At 47.0% G+C, this 16438-nt stretch overlaps 1 protein-coding gene across 12 annotated transcripts in view; it reads left to right on the forward strand.

Annotated features, from left to right (window-relative positions):
• Positions 1-1343: 1343 nt before the first annotated feature.
• Positions 1344-16438, forward strand: part of NDST2 (N-deacetylase and N-sulfotransferase 2) — a 211608-nt gene continuing 196513 nt past the window's right edge. For 8 of the 12 annotated variants that reach the window (XM_077346225.1, XM_077346220.1, XM_077346216.1 and 5 more), the window contains exon 1: positions 1344-1425. The gene's annotated coding sequence lies outside the window, so the exon portion shown is untranslated. The remainder of the gene's footprint in view (positions 1426-16438) is intronic. The other 4 variants (XM_077346223.1, XM_077346231.1, XM_077346227.1 and 1 more) reach the window with 3 other exon arrangements.

A 16438-nucleotide genomic window follows, 5' to 3' on the forward strand; every position in this document is an offset into this window, starting at 1 on the left:
CCAGGTGTGGTCTGACCAGTGCCGTATACCAGTGGTCCCCAACCTTTTTTTGGCTGGGGACCGGCAGGGCGACGGCCACGCCCGCGCAGCGCGCATGCGTGGCCGCACAAGCGCATCGCGCATTGCACACGTGCGGCTGAGCCACGCATGCGCACATGTGCATTGCATGGCCGAAATCACGCATGCGCGGCACTTTCGGGACTTGGGAATGTTCAGCCTGGAGAGGGACTTGGGAATGTTCAGTTGAGGGACTTGGGAATGTTCAGCCTGGAGAAAAGGAGGTTGAGAGGGGACGTGATAGCCCTCTTTAAGTACTTGAAAGGCTGTCATTTGGAGGAGGGCAGGATGCTGTTTCCATTGGCTGCAGAGGAAAGGACGTGCAGTAATGGATTTAAACTACAAGTATAGGCTAGATATCAGGAAAAATTTGTTCACAGAGTAGTTCAGGTGGAATAGGCTGCCTAAGGAGGTGGTGAGCTCCCCCTCACTGGCAGTCTTCAGGCAAAGGTTGGATACACTTATCTTGGATGCTTTAGGATGCTTAGGGCTGATCCTGCGTTGAGCAGGGGGTTGGACTAGATGGCCTGTATGGCCCCTTCCAACTCTATGGTTCTATGATTCTATTCTATGATTCTCTTTTCCTGCCTCCTTCCCAGGCTTTGCCAATGTGGGAGCCCCCCCCCCTTTCCCTTCACCCTTTGCTTCCTGCACAAAGAAGTGACTCCTGCTGGATACCTGGCACAGTTCTTTCCCTGCCTTGGCTTGCTAGCTCCTGCCAGACCTGGATTCCTTGGATTGCAGCGCTGTGACACGTTGAGGCAGAAGGTTTTTTGGGGTGGGGGCTTTATTTTAGCCTCGGGCGGGGGGTGCAGAGTGGGTGGGAGGCATCTGCCGCCTCTGATTTCTGCCCTTTACAATTGGACAGTGAGAGCTAGTGCTCAGGGAGCTGTTTTGGACCGGTCGTGGGTGGGGAGGGTTCTGCATCACAAGCCCCCGGAGGATTGGGGCATCACAGCACTGAAAATCACTGTGAATGGTGATCATGAACTGGCGCTGGCAAGAATTTGGTTTTCTCGTTTACCTGGGCAGCGGGGGGGTTCTCAGTCTGTCTCTGCAGAGGGGAGCCTCTCCCGGTTCTCTCCTCATCTGCTGAGGCCAGGCAGGCTGGGACAGCGGCGAAAGGAGAAAGAAGCGCGTGTGCACATACTTGCCTGGGTTGCCAACTCCCTGTTGGGAAGTGACTGGAGATTTGAGGTGGGGGGGGGGGGGGCGCAGGGCGTGGGGCTTTTCTCGCGCGGGGAGGGGGGCGAGGGCCGGAGCTTGCGGGGGTGGGGAAGGGGCGGGGCCCGGCTGGGACCTCCCCTTAGCGCGGAAGATGATGGCGGCGGCGGCGGCGGCTGAGGAGGAGGAGCGGCGCCAGCCCAGGTGGGGGGGGGGCGAGGCTGTCCGGTGGGGGGGGGGGTCCCGGGGCGGCGGGGGTGGGGCGGGGCTTCCTCTCCTCACGACGGCCCCGCGAGGTAGAGCGGGGCGGCGGGCCTGTCAGCCTTGACGGGCCCTTTCGGGGCTCCCCCTGAGGGGGAGGCGGCCGCTGGGGCGGGAGTGTTGGCGTCGGCTTCCTCCCCCCTCGCCCCGGCCCCGCCAGCCGCGGGGCCCGAGAAGGACAAGGAAGGGGCTGGGGCTGGGGCTGGGGCTGGTCCGGGCGGGCCTGGCCCGTCTTGCGCCTCCTGCGGCCGGGGCTGCTCGCCTGGGCGGGCGGGCGGGGCCAGCCTTTGGGCCTCCGGGGCGGGGGGCGGGGGGGTTTGGGCTGGACGCGGCCGCTCTGGGGCCAGGCCGATGGAGAGCCGAAAAAGAAGTCGGGGTGGGGGGTGGGGGGTGCGGGGTGGGGGGGGGCAGGCGAGGGGATCAGCGAGGGAACCTGAGGCCGGACACGGCAGAGAAACCGGGAAGCGGCCCGGGGCTGGGAGGGCTCCGGAGGCTGCCGCAGCTCTGGTGCAGACGCCGTGCTCGGCGCCATCATCACCAATCGTTGCAGCTTAGGAAGCTCTGCTGGGAGGCAGGAGAGAGGAAAGGGCAGAATTGTGCTGCTGAAGACTAGCCTTGACGGCAGTTACAACTGTGTGTTAGGGGAAGGCCCCAGAAATACCCTTCTAAACGGATGGTGAAAAATGGCTTGGTTTTCCGCATCCCCCCACGAGTCCAGCCAAAAGGATTAGGTGATGTGAAAGACCCTTGTCTGTCTGAGACCTTGGAAGCCTGCTGCCAGTCTATCTAAGCAATACTGTCCCTGTATTCCCTGATTAAAAAAATCTTCCTAATTCCAGAGCGTAAGCGTGTAAGCTTTGGGAAACTGCTGCCAAAGCCATATACATGAGTGGCATGGGTTGAAGATGAAGCAGCATTTCCATTATTAATTGTAACTTTGTGATCATAAAACCTATAATGTTTTACACTTAGAAAACAATATGGAAGTGCTATTATTCTACCTTGCCCCAGAACAAAGGAGGAAAGGGGCAAAGAACATAAAAAGAAGAACCAGAATATATTCAGTGGTTCTCAACCTGGAGGTCGGGACCCTTTTGGTGGTCAAACGATCCTTTCACAGGGGTCATGGCAGAGCAAGCAGCTTGGGGACCATCCACACAACAGCCTTGCAGGGTACATCGATATAGAGCATTCGTGTGTCTGGAGCAAAGGAAAAGAGTGAGATCAGCATGGTGGGAACAAGAGGCAGGACTGAACTGAGAAATTCCAGGAAAAAAAACGTTATATACAGTCGTGAACAATGGATCTTCACGCCATTGGTCAGTTTCGATTTAATTTCTGTGAAAGAACACTTGCATACTTTTATGGTTGGGGGTCACCACGACATGAGGAACTGTATTAAAGGGTTGTGGGATTACGAAGGTTGAGAACCATTGCTGTAGCCAGGGGTAGTCAAACTGCGGCCCTCCGGATGTCCATGGACTACCATTCCCAGCGCTGGCAGGGGCTCATGGGAATTGTAGTCCATAGACACCTGGAGGGCCACAGTTTGACTACCCCTGCTGTAGACTGAAGATGGTGCAGGGAGAACAAAAGAATATGACTATTGCATGGTCTTTGTGTTGTCCAAGCAAACAAACATGTACAGAGCTTTCCCAGTGGTGGCACCTTGAGCCTTGATTCGGGCCATTAAGAGGCGTTTCTGTTCACCCAGCTTTTAATACTATTTTAGTCTGGAAACTTCTTTTAAGTAGTCACTGGCTTTTTTATAGTTTATGTTTTTATTTATGCAAGGCTGGGTTTTTAAAGCGGGATTTGAGTGTATTTTAGTTTTTTATTTTTCTATTTTTTAAGCCAACTCAAGCAGATTCCTGGAGAGGTAGCATAACAATTTGCTACATAAATAAAATGCATACATAAGGCACATTATTAAATATATATAAATGTAGCCTTTGAATTACCAAGGTCTCTCTGAGCTTGTATGGGTCACTCTCTACCCCATAGAACTGTAGCCATCCTATGTGGACATGGAATGAGGAGAAGGAGAAGCCCTCCAGCCCTCCTGCTCTGCCTGCAGCATGAATGAGGTGCAGCAGCTCAGGAGAGAGAGAGAGAGAGAGAGAGATGGCCAAAGCACCTGCAGAAAGCATCCTGGTCATGGAGGCAGGGGTACAGTTGGCACCGCCGTACCACCGTACTCTTCCTGGCTGGCTGCCATGACAGGGGTTTGACTTTCTGTTCTTTCTCATCAGCTTTCTCTTGGCCTGATAGTCATCCAGATAACAAGACAGGAGTACGGTGGCTGCCTGGGCATTATTAGAGCACATGGGCCCCTATATCCACCCCTGGCCCACAGCTCAGGTAGGCTTGTGGTTGACTCGGTTCTCCTGTCCTTGCCGTGCCTCAAGGGGGGCAATTGCCTCATTCCCTTTCCAGAAGCACAGAGTAGATGCTGTGTTGGGGAATGGTGCTCTGAACAGACACAAGTTGCTTCTGAGCCACTGAGCAAGTATCACTGATCATGACATAATAGAAACAATGCTACCAAGTTGCAAGTTACCGAGCATGAGGTAGGGTTGTGAGAGAAACCACAATGCCTTTACTGGGGTTTGTGTGAAGGGAGGGGATTCATGTCGGCACGTCTTCAGCATCTTGCTCCTTTCTTTCCCCTTTTCTTGTGAGAGAGGACTTCTGTGCCTCTGCTGACCCAGACTAACAGACATCCTTTATGACAGGGGACCAACAGGAAAGGAAATGAAACACATGTGTGATACTAGTGAGACTCAGTCTTGATACTGCTTTCTCCCTTTTCTTTCTTTTTTGCTGTCTTGGGTTGCTTGCTTGAGGTTTGTGGAAGAGAATCATGGAAGTGAAAACAGGATGCAAATGTCATTAGTTTAATCCATAGGCAGGTTGTATGGTAATGGCTTAATTCAAGTGTTGATGGCTTAATGGGAGAGAGGTGTGAAGCCATTCTTCTGCCCGTCAGTCATTACTTTATCTTTCCAGCTGTATTGCTGCCATTAAAATGCTAATCAAGATTGGTTTGGGGTTTATATGCGTACTCTTAATTGCCAAGAATAAAAAGCTGTTAAAATAATTGCATTAAATCAAGCATTCCCATGTATTAGTTAGATCCTTTAAAAATAAAAATGCATACTAATTGGTTGACATAAGCATAAAATATCTTTAACCCGCTCCGTGGATTAACTACTTCGCTAAGGGCCCCCAGGGCGGGCCCTGTCCGTGATGAGGAAGGGTGCCCATAGGCCCCTTCCCCCGACTGACAATCAGAGGGACCAATTGCGAGCCGCGTCCCTTGGCGGCGGACTGACTACTCGGGAGGCGCGAAGAGCGCCCACATGGCCAAGAGCGCCCCGCGGCACCACCCGATGTAGACACGCCCGACCGCAGCCGTGCCTGCCGCTGCGCCGCTAAGACCATGAGAAAGGTGGCTTCCCACCTTTTTATTTTCTGTTTTATCCACTGCTTGCTGATTCACTGCTATTTTTATTGCTCATCTCAATATTGTGTATTTTGATTCTACACATTGTGTTTTGAGCCACTCTGAACTTGATGCAAGGCAAAGTGGCTAGTCCTAACCATTAGTGGCACCCACTATGGGCTGAGCACTGTCCGAGAAATGTCTGGTGTCCAGCCTGTGCTTCCGCCTGCCGGCCCCTGGAGCACCTGCCTTCAGAAGCTGGCCGCGAGGCGTTCACAAAGCCTCGGACCAGATGCTGGCTAGCTGCTGAGGAGGGTGCTCCTGCGGTACCCTTCCTCAGCCATCAATTGACCTGGCCCCCAGCGCACGTGGTAGGTCGAACAGCTGTGGGCCATCAGCCCAGCTGCCAATGTCCACAACAGCCTGGCCAGCTGTGGGGCAGTTGCCCAGCCATACACCGGTACTGGCCGCTTGGGTGCAGTGCAGCATGGTGACCAGCTGCTAGAACACCAGGTAAGGTGGCAGTGGCACCATCATGGGAGGCCCGCCTCTAGCGTCTGTTGCATTCCTGGATGATACAGGCTTTCAGTCTAGTAAATAAATAATTTCATTTAACTTAAGAGGAAACTCAAGAGCAGTGGTGGGTAGATAGAGAATGCAGAATCAAAGGAAATCAAACAGGATTTCAGACTGAGCAGTGTTAGTTAGGCATCTAGTGCTGTGGTAGTGCTTCCCAGTGTATATTTTGGAAACTTGCAGTATATTTGTGTTGTATGTTTTTTGTATGAACATGTGTTACTGTTTTTGCAAATTGCTTTCAAATTGTTGTTCATGAAGAGATTTCCTCCATAAACTATAAAACAAACCAGTTGGCTCGGTTTAGGGGCAGTTACTCAGATTACCGTATATACTTGCATATAAGCTGACCTGCATATAAGCTGAGGCACCTAATTTTACCACAAAATCTGGGCAAACTTATTGACTCGCATATAAGCCAAGGGTAGAAAATGCAGCAGCTACTGGTAAATTTACAGGGTGGCCTAAATGCTTAATCCATGCTTCATCATCACAGGCTTTGCCATCCAGCCCCCCCCCCAACAAATAAAAGTCAAGAGGATGAATAGCTGCCGTTTTTTGTTCCCCACTTTTCACTAACCAGAGGAATCTCAAAGCCTTCCATTCCTTCTTGATGCCAGACACCCTGAGAGAGCACTGACAGAACTGCTCTGTGAGAACAGCTCTGGCAGGAAAAGCAAACAGTGCCTCCCAGGCCGGCAAACCAGAGCAGAACAACAGTACCCGAAGTTGGCAACCTACTACAACAAGTACAACAGCTACCAAACTGGGAGAATGGACTACTCTAACTACAGCTACAGTGCCCCCCAGAACAAAACACTGAAAGAAAGAACTGTAAAAATAAACTTTTAAAACAAACATAACCCCAAGAAGAAAAGGCAAACAATGCTGCCCCTCAGATAAAAGAAGAAAGAAATACTAGGAGAAAGAAACAGTACTTAAATCCCAAAGCAACCCCAAAACACACCCCACCCCACCCACAGAAACCAAAAGAATAGTTTGGAAGAAGTGATTAGGAAAAGAAGGGGGGGAAAGTCAAATGTCAGTCAAATCGTTGATGTTCTACAAGCTGCCAGCTTTTAAGACCTTTGCAGCAGGCAAAACTACAATTGGCTGGCTGGGAGCAACAAGCTCAGCTTTGAAGACCTTTGCAAAAAGCAGTGCTATGATTGGCTGGGAGCAGGCTGTTATTTCAATTACCTGCGTATAAGCCGAGGAGGGCTTTTTCAGTGTTAAAACTGTTCTGAAAAACTTGGCTTATATGCAAGCATATACAGTACTAGAGAAACAAGATGGCGATGGAGCAGTAGCAGCGTTTTTAGAGGTTCTCCTATTTCTTTCTAATTAACTCCTGGAGCTTGTTTGGGTTGCTTGTTTTATCGTCGGTGCCACCTGTTTTACCTTGAGACTTTACAGCCGAGCTTGAGACTCCAAGTACCTGGTTGGACTCATTTATACTTAAATTCTGCTGTGTTTTGACAACAGAGAGCCACCAACTAAAAGAGTCTTTACCTTGGAGCTCACCGGAGGAGTTAACTATACTGAAGATAAGAAGTCAATTATCTATAGTTAGTAGCTCTTGTTTCATTTTTTTCCCGTTTGGAACTCTTCCTTGTCTGCTGTATTTAGTTTGTTTTGCTTCAACACAACTTAAACACTAATAAGCTCAGTGTACGGATTGCAGCGAGCTTTTATACCTCTCTTCTTCTCTGAACATTATTTGTTTATTTGAATATCCTGTCCTCTCGACTGTTCCTTTCGTTGCCTATTCCTTTCGTTGCCTACCCTAAAGCATGATCTTTGCCTATGTTTTCACTAGCAGTGGATCCTTTTGCACTTTCCCTTCTTATATTGTACTTTTATTATATGCTATTAAAGGCTTGTTGTTCTTGTTCTTGTTGTCTATTTGTGACAATAACAGCATCTCACTTGTGAGCTTTAAATACTTGTGAGCTTTAGGACTTTTGCAATGGGAGGCAGTAAGAGGGTGCGTGATGATGATGGCAGTATTACCCCACTCCCTGCAAGACAGCAGACAAAAACAGACAATTTTATTATGGCAAAATATGCTGTATCAACCTGAAACAGATTTGCTCCACTGGAAAATTTACTCCACTAGGGTGGAGGCAAAGGTGAACAACCCACCTCCGACACTGATGCTGTGCAACGCCAGGTCCATCAACAACAAAGCCTCCACTCTGCAAGTGTATTTCGCAGAGCAGGGGGTAGACCTGGCGTGCCTGATGGAAACCTGGACCAGGGATGGCGAAACAGAGCTAACCCCTGCTGGGTTCTCCATCCACCATCAGTCATGGACTGTGGGGTGGGGAGGGGGGGTGGCAATCCTGATCCGTGACAAAACCTCCTTCAGGGCTCTCTCTGCGCCGAAAATCCCAGGAATTGAATGTGTTGGCCTCGGGTGGGGCACAACCGGTAGCATGGCTATCTAGCTGATGTATCACGTGCCCAACACACCTCCAGATGCCCTGCCATCCCTGCTAGAGGTGGTGGCCACCTGGACATTACAGTTTCCTAGGCTATTGATCCTGGGGGACTTTAATGTTCATGCGGAATTGCTGTTATCTGGCAATGGGCTGGACCTGGTGTTTGCCATGGCAACACTAGGGCTCTCGCAATTTGTTAGCCCTACCCACCAGGCAGGCCACACCCTGGATCTGATTTTCGGTGCACGGCTGAGGGTGGTTCCGGTCACAGCTACTGCCGTGCCATGGTCAGACCACTATATCCTGAAGACCCGCCATAGGCTGCCACCTCCCACTCAGTTGGGCGCTGAGGACATTTTAGCTCGCCCATGGAGACTTATGGATCTGATTTGATTCCTGAATGCTCTGCAGCGGGGGTCATCAACCCTCGATCTGCGGCCCGGTACCTGCCTCCCCCCCCCACAGCCTGCCTCCCCCCCCCCACAGCAAGAAGGAAGGGAAGAGGCAGGTGGGGCCGCCAGCATGCCAGTGACGCAAACGTCCCTGGTGGCGAAAACGCACATGCGTGGCAACTCCGTGCGCGTTTGCGCCTCCTGGTGGCGAAAATGCGCATGCATGGCAACTGTGCATGCAGTTCCCTACCTGGAACCAGAGCACCTAGCCACAGTGATCCATGCGATGGTCACCTCTAGACTGGACTTCTGCAACTCACTCTACGCAGGCTTACCTTATCCTTGATCTGGAAACTACAACTGGTGCAGAACATCACGGTCAGGATTCTCACTAAGACATCATGGAGATCTCATATTTGGCCTGTACTCCAAGAACTTGTCTGGGTCCCAGTTCATTTCCGGATTAAGCTTAAGGTTTTGGTAAGGCCATAAGCGGTCTGCGCCCAGTGTATCTGAGAGACCGTCTCCCTACCTATACCCTAGAAGAGCTCTATGCTCCGGCACTTCCAACTGGCTAGGGATCCCTGGCCCTAAAGAGGCATGTCAGACCTCAACAAGGGCCAGGGCCTTTTCAGTCCTGGCCCTCACCTGGTGGAATGAGCTCCCCGAAGAGATCAGGGCCCTGCTGGAACTTCCACAATTGCACAGGGCCTGCAAAAAGGAGCTCTTCCACCAGGTATTTGGTGGGGCCGATTGACTCATAACATCTACAGTTGTCGTCCCCCCCCCCCACTGAGAGATTGAACCTGCTGAGGGAGTGTCAAAGTTGGATCAGAGGAATGCCGTGGACATAGTTTGTGGATTTCAGTAAAGCTTTTGATAAGGTTCTACATGATATTCTTGTTCACAAGTTGGTAAAATGCGGTATGGATCCTAATTCTGTTAGGTGGATCAATAACTGGTTGACAAATCATACCCAAAGGGTACTTGTTAATGGTTCAATATCTTCTTGGAAGAGAGTGAGAAGTGGAGTACCCCAAGGATCTGTCCTGGGGCCTGTGTTGTTCAGCATATTTATAAATGAATTGGATGAGGGATTAGAGGGGATACTTATTAAATTTGCAGATGATACTAAACTGATACTAAACACAACCAAAGGCAAACAGAATACAGGATGATCTTGATAGGCTCAAGAAGTGGGCTAAACTGAATAAAATGAAGTTCAATAGGGACAAATGTAAAGTTCTGCTTTTAGGTAGGAAAAACCAAATACACCAATATAAGATGGGGGAGACTTGTCTTGGCAATATCATGTGCGAAAAGGATCTAGGAGTCTTAGTAGAACATACATTGAACATGAGTCAGCAGTGTGACTCAGTGGCTAAAAAGGCAAATGGGATTTTGGACTTCATCAAACGGAGTATCACGGGAGGTGATGCTACGGCTGTACTCTGCTCTGGTTCGGCCTCACTTGGAGTCCTGTGTTCAGTTATGGGCACTGCAGTTGAAGAAGGATGTTGACAAACTGGAACGTGTCCAGAGGAGGGCAACAAAGATAGTGAGGGATTTGGAGACCAAGACATATGATGAAAGGTTGGGGGAGCTTGGTCTGTTTAGACTACAGACGACTGAGAGGGGATTTGATAACCATCTTCACGTATCTAAATGGGTGCCATATAGAGGATGGAGCAGAATTGTTCTCTCTTGCCCCAGAGGGAGAGACCAGAACAAATTGGATGAAATTAATTCAAAAAAAATTCCATCTAAACATCCAGAAGAAGTTCCCGACAGAACGGTTTCTTAGTGGAACAGGCATCCTCGGGAGGTGGTGGGTTCCTCTTCTTTGGACATTTTTAAACATAGGCAAGATAGCCATCTGAAAGAGAGGCTGATTATGTGAAGGCAAAGAGGTGGCAGGTTACAGTAGATGAGCGATAGGGATGTGAGTGTCCTGCATAGTGCAGGGGGTTTAACTAGATGACCCATGAGGTCCCTTCCAACTCTATCATTCTATGATTCTATGAAAGTTATTGTTGAAGTGCTGTTCTAGTTGGTGTGTTGTTGTTATTTTTATACTGTTATATTGATTTTGATTGTATTCTATGTAAGTGTTCCAAAAGTAAACCGCCCAGAGCTGTAGGAAAGGGCAGTATAAAAATCTAAACAAACAAACAAATAAATAAATAGTATCACCAAGACTCTGCTTGGCTGTTAGAAGGTCAAGTCAAGTCTTTATTATTATGGTACTAGACCAGTAGTCAAATTACAAGGTACATAAAAACATCTGGCATTAACAAGATAAAAGAATCATTGATAACTTAAATATTATAAAAAAAGATAAAAAACATTCCAGCTATAAGAATCATTCTGGTTTTAAAACTCACAAGCATTATCTCAAGCAATTGAGACTATCTCTACCTATATTGCTCCGAATCCAACCAGCTCTTCCTTGTTCTGATTGCTCTCCAAGCAAATCTGGCCTCAACAGAAGTTATTTCTGTGCTTTTGTCTGACAACATGTCTGTGATTGCCTCTGAGTTGGGCTTATTCTGTAGGGAAGATATAAGTTCTCCCCTGAATTGATCGTATAGCCAGTAATACATGTTCAGATGTCTCAATGCTCCCATCCTGGCAGATGCATAAACGATCACAGTTGGGTATTTTTTTGAATTAAGCCTTCCCTAAAAGCGGATGGGAGCATGTTATATCGTAAGAGAGTAAATGATCTCCTATGTTCTGGGAAAACAAGATTAGATAAATAAGGTAATGGCCTCAAATTATTAAGTGGAGGCATTGGAAAAGGTGGATTTTTTACTTGATTGAAATCCTGTTGGCGAAGGATATCTAGGATTCTTTGTTTTATTGTTTCCTTTGCTCGGTTGAAACCCAGAGACAGTATTAACTGTTTGGATAGACCATATGAGCAAAGTTTTTTCTCAAGAGTGGATATCCACGGTACAACCAATGATTCAGACATCATTAGGTAAAGCAAAAGCAATTTTAACCAGTACATGGACGTACATATCCATATTCTAGTCTGGATAAAATACATTCCTGTTTCCATCTGGATTGAAGCGTTTGAAATGCTGGTTGGTACATGGAGCAGGGATCTTAAAAATTTAGCCTGGGTCTTTTCTAGGCTGGAAATATTGGCATTTATACACAATGGGGCCCCATACATCATCTGTGCTAGAGGTTTTGCCTTGAACAACTTAAGGGCTGCGGGAACATTACGCCCACCTTTGTGCCAGAAGAATTTCTGAATGGCACCTGAGCTTCTCTGGGCGTTTGAGGAAATATATGATATATGGGAGTTTCTACGGCCATTTGATTGGAATAGTAAAAATTTGTAAAATCTGACCTGTTCTATGAGTGATGAATTGAGATGCCATCTATATGTTTTAGGTTTGTTACCAAAAACCATAGTCTTTGTTTTTGAATGATTGACCTCTAGCTGGTTCAATTGGCAGTAAGTACCCAGTAGAACCAAGGCCCTTCTCATTCCATGTGGCGTTCTTGATAACAGGACAGCGTCATCTGCATAGAGCAGTAGCGAGATATGTTTGTTAGCTAATCTGGGGGGATGTAATTCACTATTCTGAAAATGTTCAACCATATCATTTATAAAGATGTTAAACGGTAGGGGTGATAAAACACAACCCTGCTTAACTTCCCTAAGTGCTTTAATAGAATTAGTCAGATGACCATGGGCATTACACTTAATTCTGATGGTAGTATTTTCATACATAGCACGTATCAAAACTAGAAGACGCTTATCTATGTTAGTCTTAACTAATTTCTCCCATAGTAATTCCCTTGACACAGAGTCAAAAGCTGATTTCAAATCAACAAAAGCTGCATACAGGGTTGTCATAGAGCTGGAAGAGTATTAAACTACGAGATGATCAAGTATTGTACAGTGATCTTGTGTTAAACAACCTTCTCTAAATCCTCCTTGTTCGTCTGCCAGAAAATTATTCTGGTCCAGCCAATCCTGAAGTTTCCACTGAAGATGTTTTGCGTAGAGTTTGCTTATTACGCTTAGTAGACTTATCGGTCTATAATTGGCTGGGTCATTCCGATTCCCTTTTTTATGTATGGGTACAATGATTGCTACCTCCCAACCCTTTGGAATTTTCCCTGTCTTATCAATCATCGTGAATAAATTGACCAATACCGGTGCCCACCATTCTGCATTTCTTTTAATTAGGTCCGGGGGGACTTAGTAAAATCCACCTGCCTTACCCGGCCACAGTGTACCTATCAAATTTTTGATCTCAGAAAGTTGAACAGTAGGCCATAGGGGAAGATTATCCAGACTTCCTGAGTTTACTTGGCATGTTTCAGAGATGTCCAGAGCCGCATAAAGTTCTTGATAGTGTTTTTCCCAAATCTCTGGTGGTATGGTTGAACTTGGATAGGATTTACTTGTTAGAAGGTCAGGCTGAAGCCAATTGCAGAACCACCGATAACATCCTAAGTGAACTCTCACATCTGACTGCCAAAACCATGAACACATTATTTGAAAGAGTAAAGCTTATTGAGGATAAGATTGACAATATGTCACAATTGCTTGCACAACACTTTGGCCCTATCCCAGGCTTCAGTGGTATGCAACCAACCTCCTAAAATATTTAATTTTGACAAGAAGCCATTTGTTACAAATAAGGGAGAGTCTAAGAAGGCTAGCATACATATGCAGTAGGCTTGTGCAATTTGGTTGCTTCGGCGGCCGTTCTCTCCAGTCGCAGCCAGTGCTGCGCCTGCGTAATTGCGCCTGCCATTGTGCCGCTCCCCGCACTGCCACCCCCCACAGCGTGGCGCTGGGTGCGACCGGAGGGAACAGCCACTGAAGAGGCCAAATTGCACAAACCTAATCTGCAGTCTTCGGAGTTTAAATTACCAACTTAAGCCCCTGCCATGCAAAGTTTGTCTGGTGGTATGCAAGTATGGAGACCATCTTATTCCTTGGAGGACAAAACAACTGAATCATAGAATCATAGAGTTGGAAGGGCCAATACAGGCCATCTAGTCCAACCCCGTGCTCAACGCAGTATAAGCTCAAAGAATCCTAAAGCATCCAAGAAAAGTGTGTATCTAACCTTTGCTTGAAGACTGCCAATGAGGGGGAGCTCACCACCTCCTTAGGCAGCCTATCCCACTGTTGAACTACTCTGACTGTGAAATTTTTTCCCCCTGATATCTAGCCTATATCGTTGTACTTGTAGTTTAAACCCATTACTGCGCGTCCTTTCCTCTGCAGCCAATGGAAACAGCATCCTGCCCTCCTCCAAGTGACAACCTTCAAACACTTAAAGAGGGTTATCATGTCCCCTCTCAACCTCCTTTTTTCCAGGCTGAACATTCCCAAGTCCCTCAACCTATCTTCATAGGGCTTGGTCCCTTGGCCCCAGATCATCCTCGTTGCTCTCCTCTGTACCCTTTCAATTATATCTACGTCCTTCTTAAACTGAGGCCTCCAGAACTGCACACAGTACTCCAGGTGTGGTCTGACCAGTGCCGTATACAATGGGACTATGACATCTTGTGATTTTGATGTGATGCTCCTGTTGATAAGCCCAAAATGGCATTTGCCTTTTTTACCGCTGCATCACACTGCCTACTCATGTTTAGCTTACAATCCACAAGTACCCCAAGATCTTGTTCACACACAGTGTTACCTAGAAGCGTATCCCCCATCCAGTAGGCATGCTTTTCACTTTTCTGACCCAGATGCAGAACTTTACACTTATCTTTATTAAATTGCATCTTGTTCTCATTTGCCCATTTTTCCATTGGGTTCAGATCTCGTTGAACTCTGTCTCTATCTTCTGGAGTATTTGCCAGTCCTCCCAATTTGGTGCCATCTGCAAACTTGATGAGTAGTCCCTCCACCCCTTCATCTAGATCATTAATAAATATGTTAAAAAGTACCGCACCGAGCCCTGAGGTACCCCGCTGCTCACCTCCCTCCAGTCTGATGAAACACCATTGACAACAACTCTTTGAGTGCGGTTCTCTAACCAATTCCATATCTACCTATCTGAAAATCCAGACTGCAGTCTTTCAATTTATCCATCAGAAGTGGTGATATCCTCGGTGTGAATACCTCTTCACTTGACTTAGTTCAAGTAGAGCCTCTCAAACGCAAAGAATCTTGCTTGAATTTCATAGCCCCAAGTTCCCTACCCTACTACTCCGTAAGAAGTTATTTCTTCGCTCAAAAGGGATTTTCCCAGTTTGCATTTTTGAAAACACAATTTTAAAATCTTTATTGCTGAAACAGCATACTAATCCCTTGATGGAATTGGGTAGTCCTTCTGAAGTCCCTCTGATGCTCGCCAACAAGACTTGATACAGTGGACTGATCTACCCACTCAACCCTGCTTGGATCCAGTTCATTTTGAACCTGAAAACACAATAGAAGAAGACCTATTGAACTCCTACTCGGATCGACCTACAGATCAAAAAGAGATCACCACCAGATTGGAACAGCTTAAGCTCTTGAGCACTACAAAAGTCATGCACTCACAAGAATCATAGAATCATAGAGTTGGAAGGGGCCATACAGGCTATCTACTCCAACCCCCTGCTCAACGCAGGATCAGCCTTAAGCATCCTAAAGCATCCAAGAAAAGTGTGTATCCAACCTTTGCTTGAAGACAGCCTGTGAGGGGGAGCTCACCACCTCCTTAGGCAGCCTATTCCACTGCTGAACTACTCTGACTGTGAAATTTCCCCCCCTGATATCTAGCCTATATCGTTGTACTTGTAGTTTAAACCCATTACTGCATGTCCTCTCAGAAATTTCCCCATCAAAACAATGTACTGCCAACAAGTACATTTGGGTCATCTCAACTGCTGATCCCAACCTCAATTTTAACAAGTAGTGGGAAGCAAGATGACCCCACTACCAACACCAATTGGGAGACCTTAGAGGGCACTCTGCCCTGTGAAAAATTAAGGAAAACGAGAGAGGAAAACACTACACTCGCACCATTATGTAATAATGGATGTGTAGTCCTGGATCCAGAGGGAGACCTGCATGAGATCACAAATGAGCCCTGACAATTAAAGTGTTTGTTCTGGAATCTGGGGGATGGAAGAACAAGCTCCATGACACCGATTTTCTAAAGTTTTTGCACATTCATTACATTATTTTCCTGCAGGAAACATGGATCCAGGAACAGGATATACAGTACTAACGTTGGTTCTTGTGATATTTTGACTTGTAATGGAAGACCAATCAAAGAGGGTGATGCCTTTTCCCAGCTTCTTTGGAGCCGACGCCAGTGGTGTGAGGAAAGTCTCCTGTGAGGAATGTCCCTCAGCATTTTTTGGGGAGTGGGTGGTAAAACCTTGGGGTGTGCAGGAGTGGGCCAGCTACATATAAATAGATAGCTAATTTGTGATGACTGGCTCCATCATTACTAGGGAAATGGGCTCATTAAGGAGAGATGGACATGTGTAAGATCAATAGAAAACAACAACAACAAACAGGCTGCCTCTCTGTTACAACACACCAACCATTCTCATGTTACTAATGTGCTGCATTGCCCTAGCCCAGTGGCCAGAAGTGGACTGAGAGTAGTGTGGAGGCAAATATGGGAGAGCTAGCAACCATTGCCTCTAGTTAAAATGAGACTTAACCTAATGAAATTCTGTAATTTGTGATGGTTTTATTTTTCTCCCCTCCCATTTTCCTGTTGCCCACCATTCAATTCTATCCTTATGCCCGTTTAATTTCTTACTTACAGCATTTCTTTGCTGCTTTTCAACAGTTGTTCTCAGAGCAGTTTACTGCATAAGAGATCAGTAGCATAAATAATGAATTTAATAAATAACTTAAAGCAGTAGCATAAATAATGAATTTAAAATAAACTATTTTAGACTATACAGGGAAGCCATTGAATGGTCATATCCAGATTGGATTACTGTAATGTGCTCTACACGAGCTTGCCCTTGAACCTATGCTGGAATTTATAGCTGATCCAGGATGCAACAGCACAGGTTCTAACCAGAACACCTTGTGCACACATCCATTCAGTGTTCCACCACTGTTTGCACCGACTCAGCCATACTGGACTTAATACTGATAA

The sequence above is a fragment of the Paroedura picta genome, chromosome 7 (genome assembly GCF_049243985.1).
Source record: "Paroedura picta isolate Pp20150507F chromosome 7, Ppicta_v3.0, whole genome shotgun sequence".
Lineage (NCBI taxonomy): Eukaryota > Metazoa > Chordata > Lepidosauria > Squamata > Gekkonidae > Paroedura > Paroedura picta.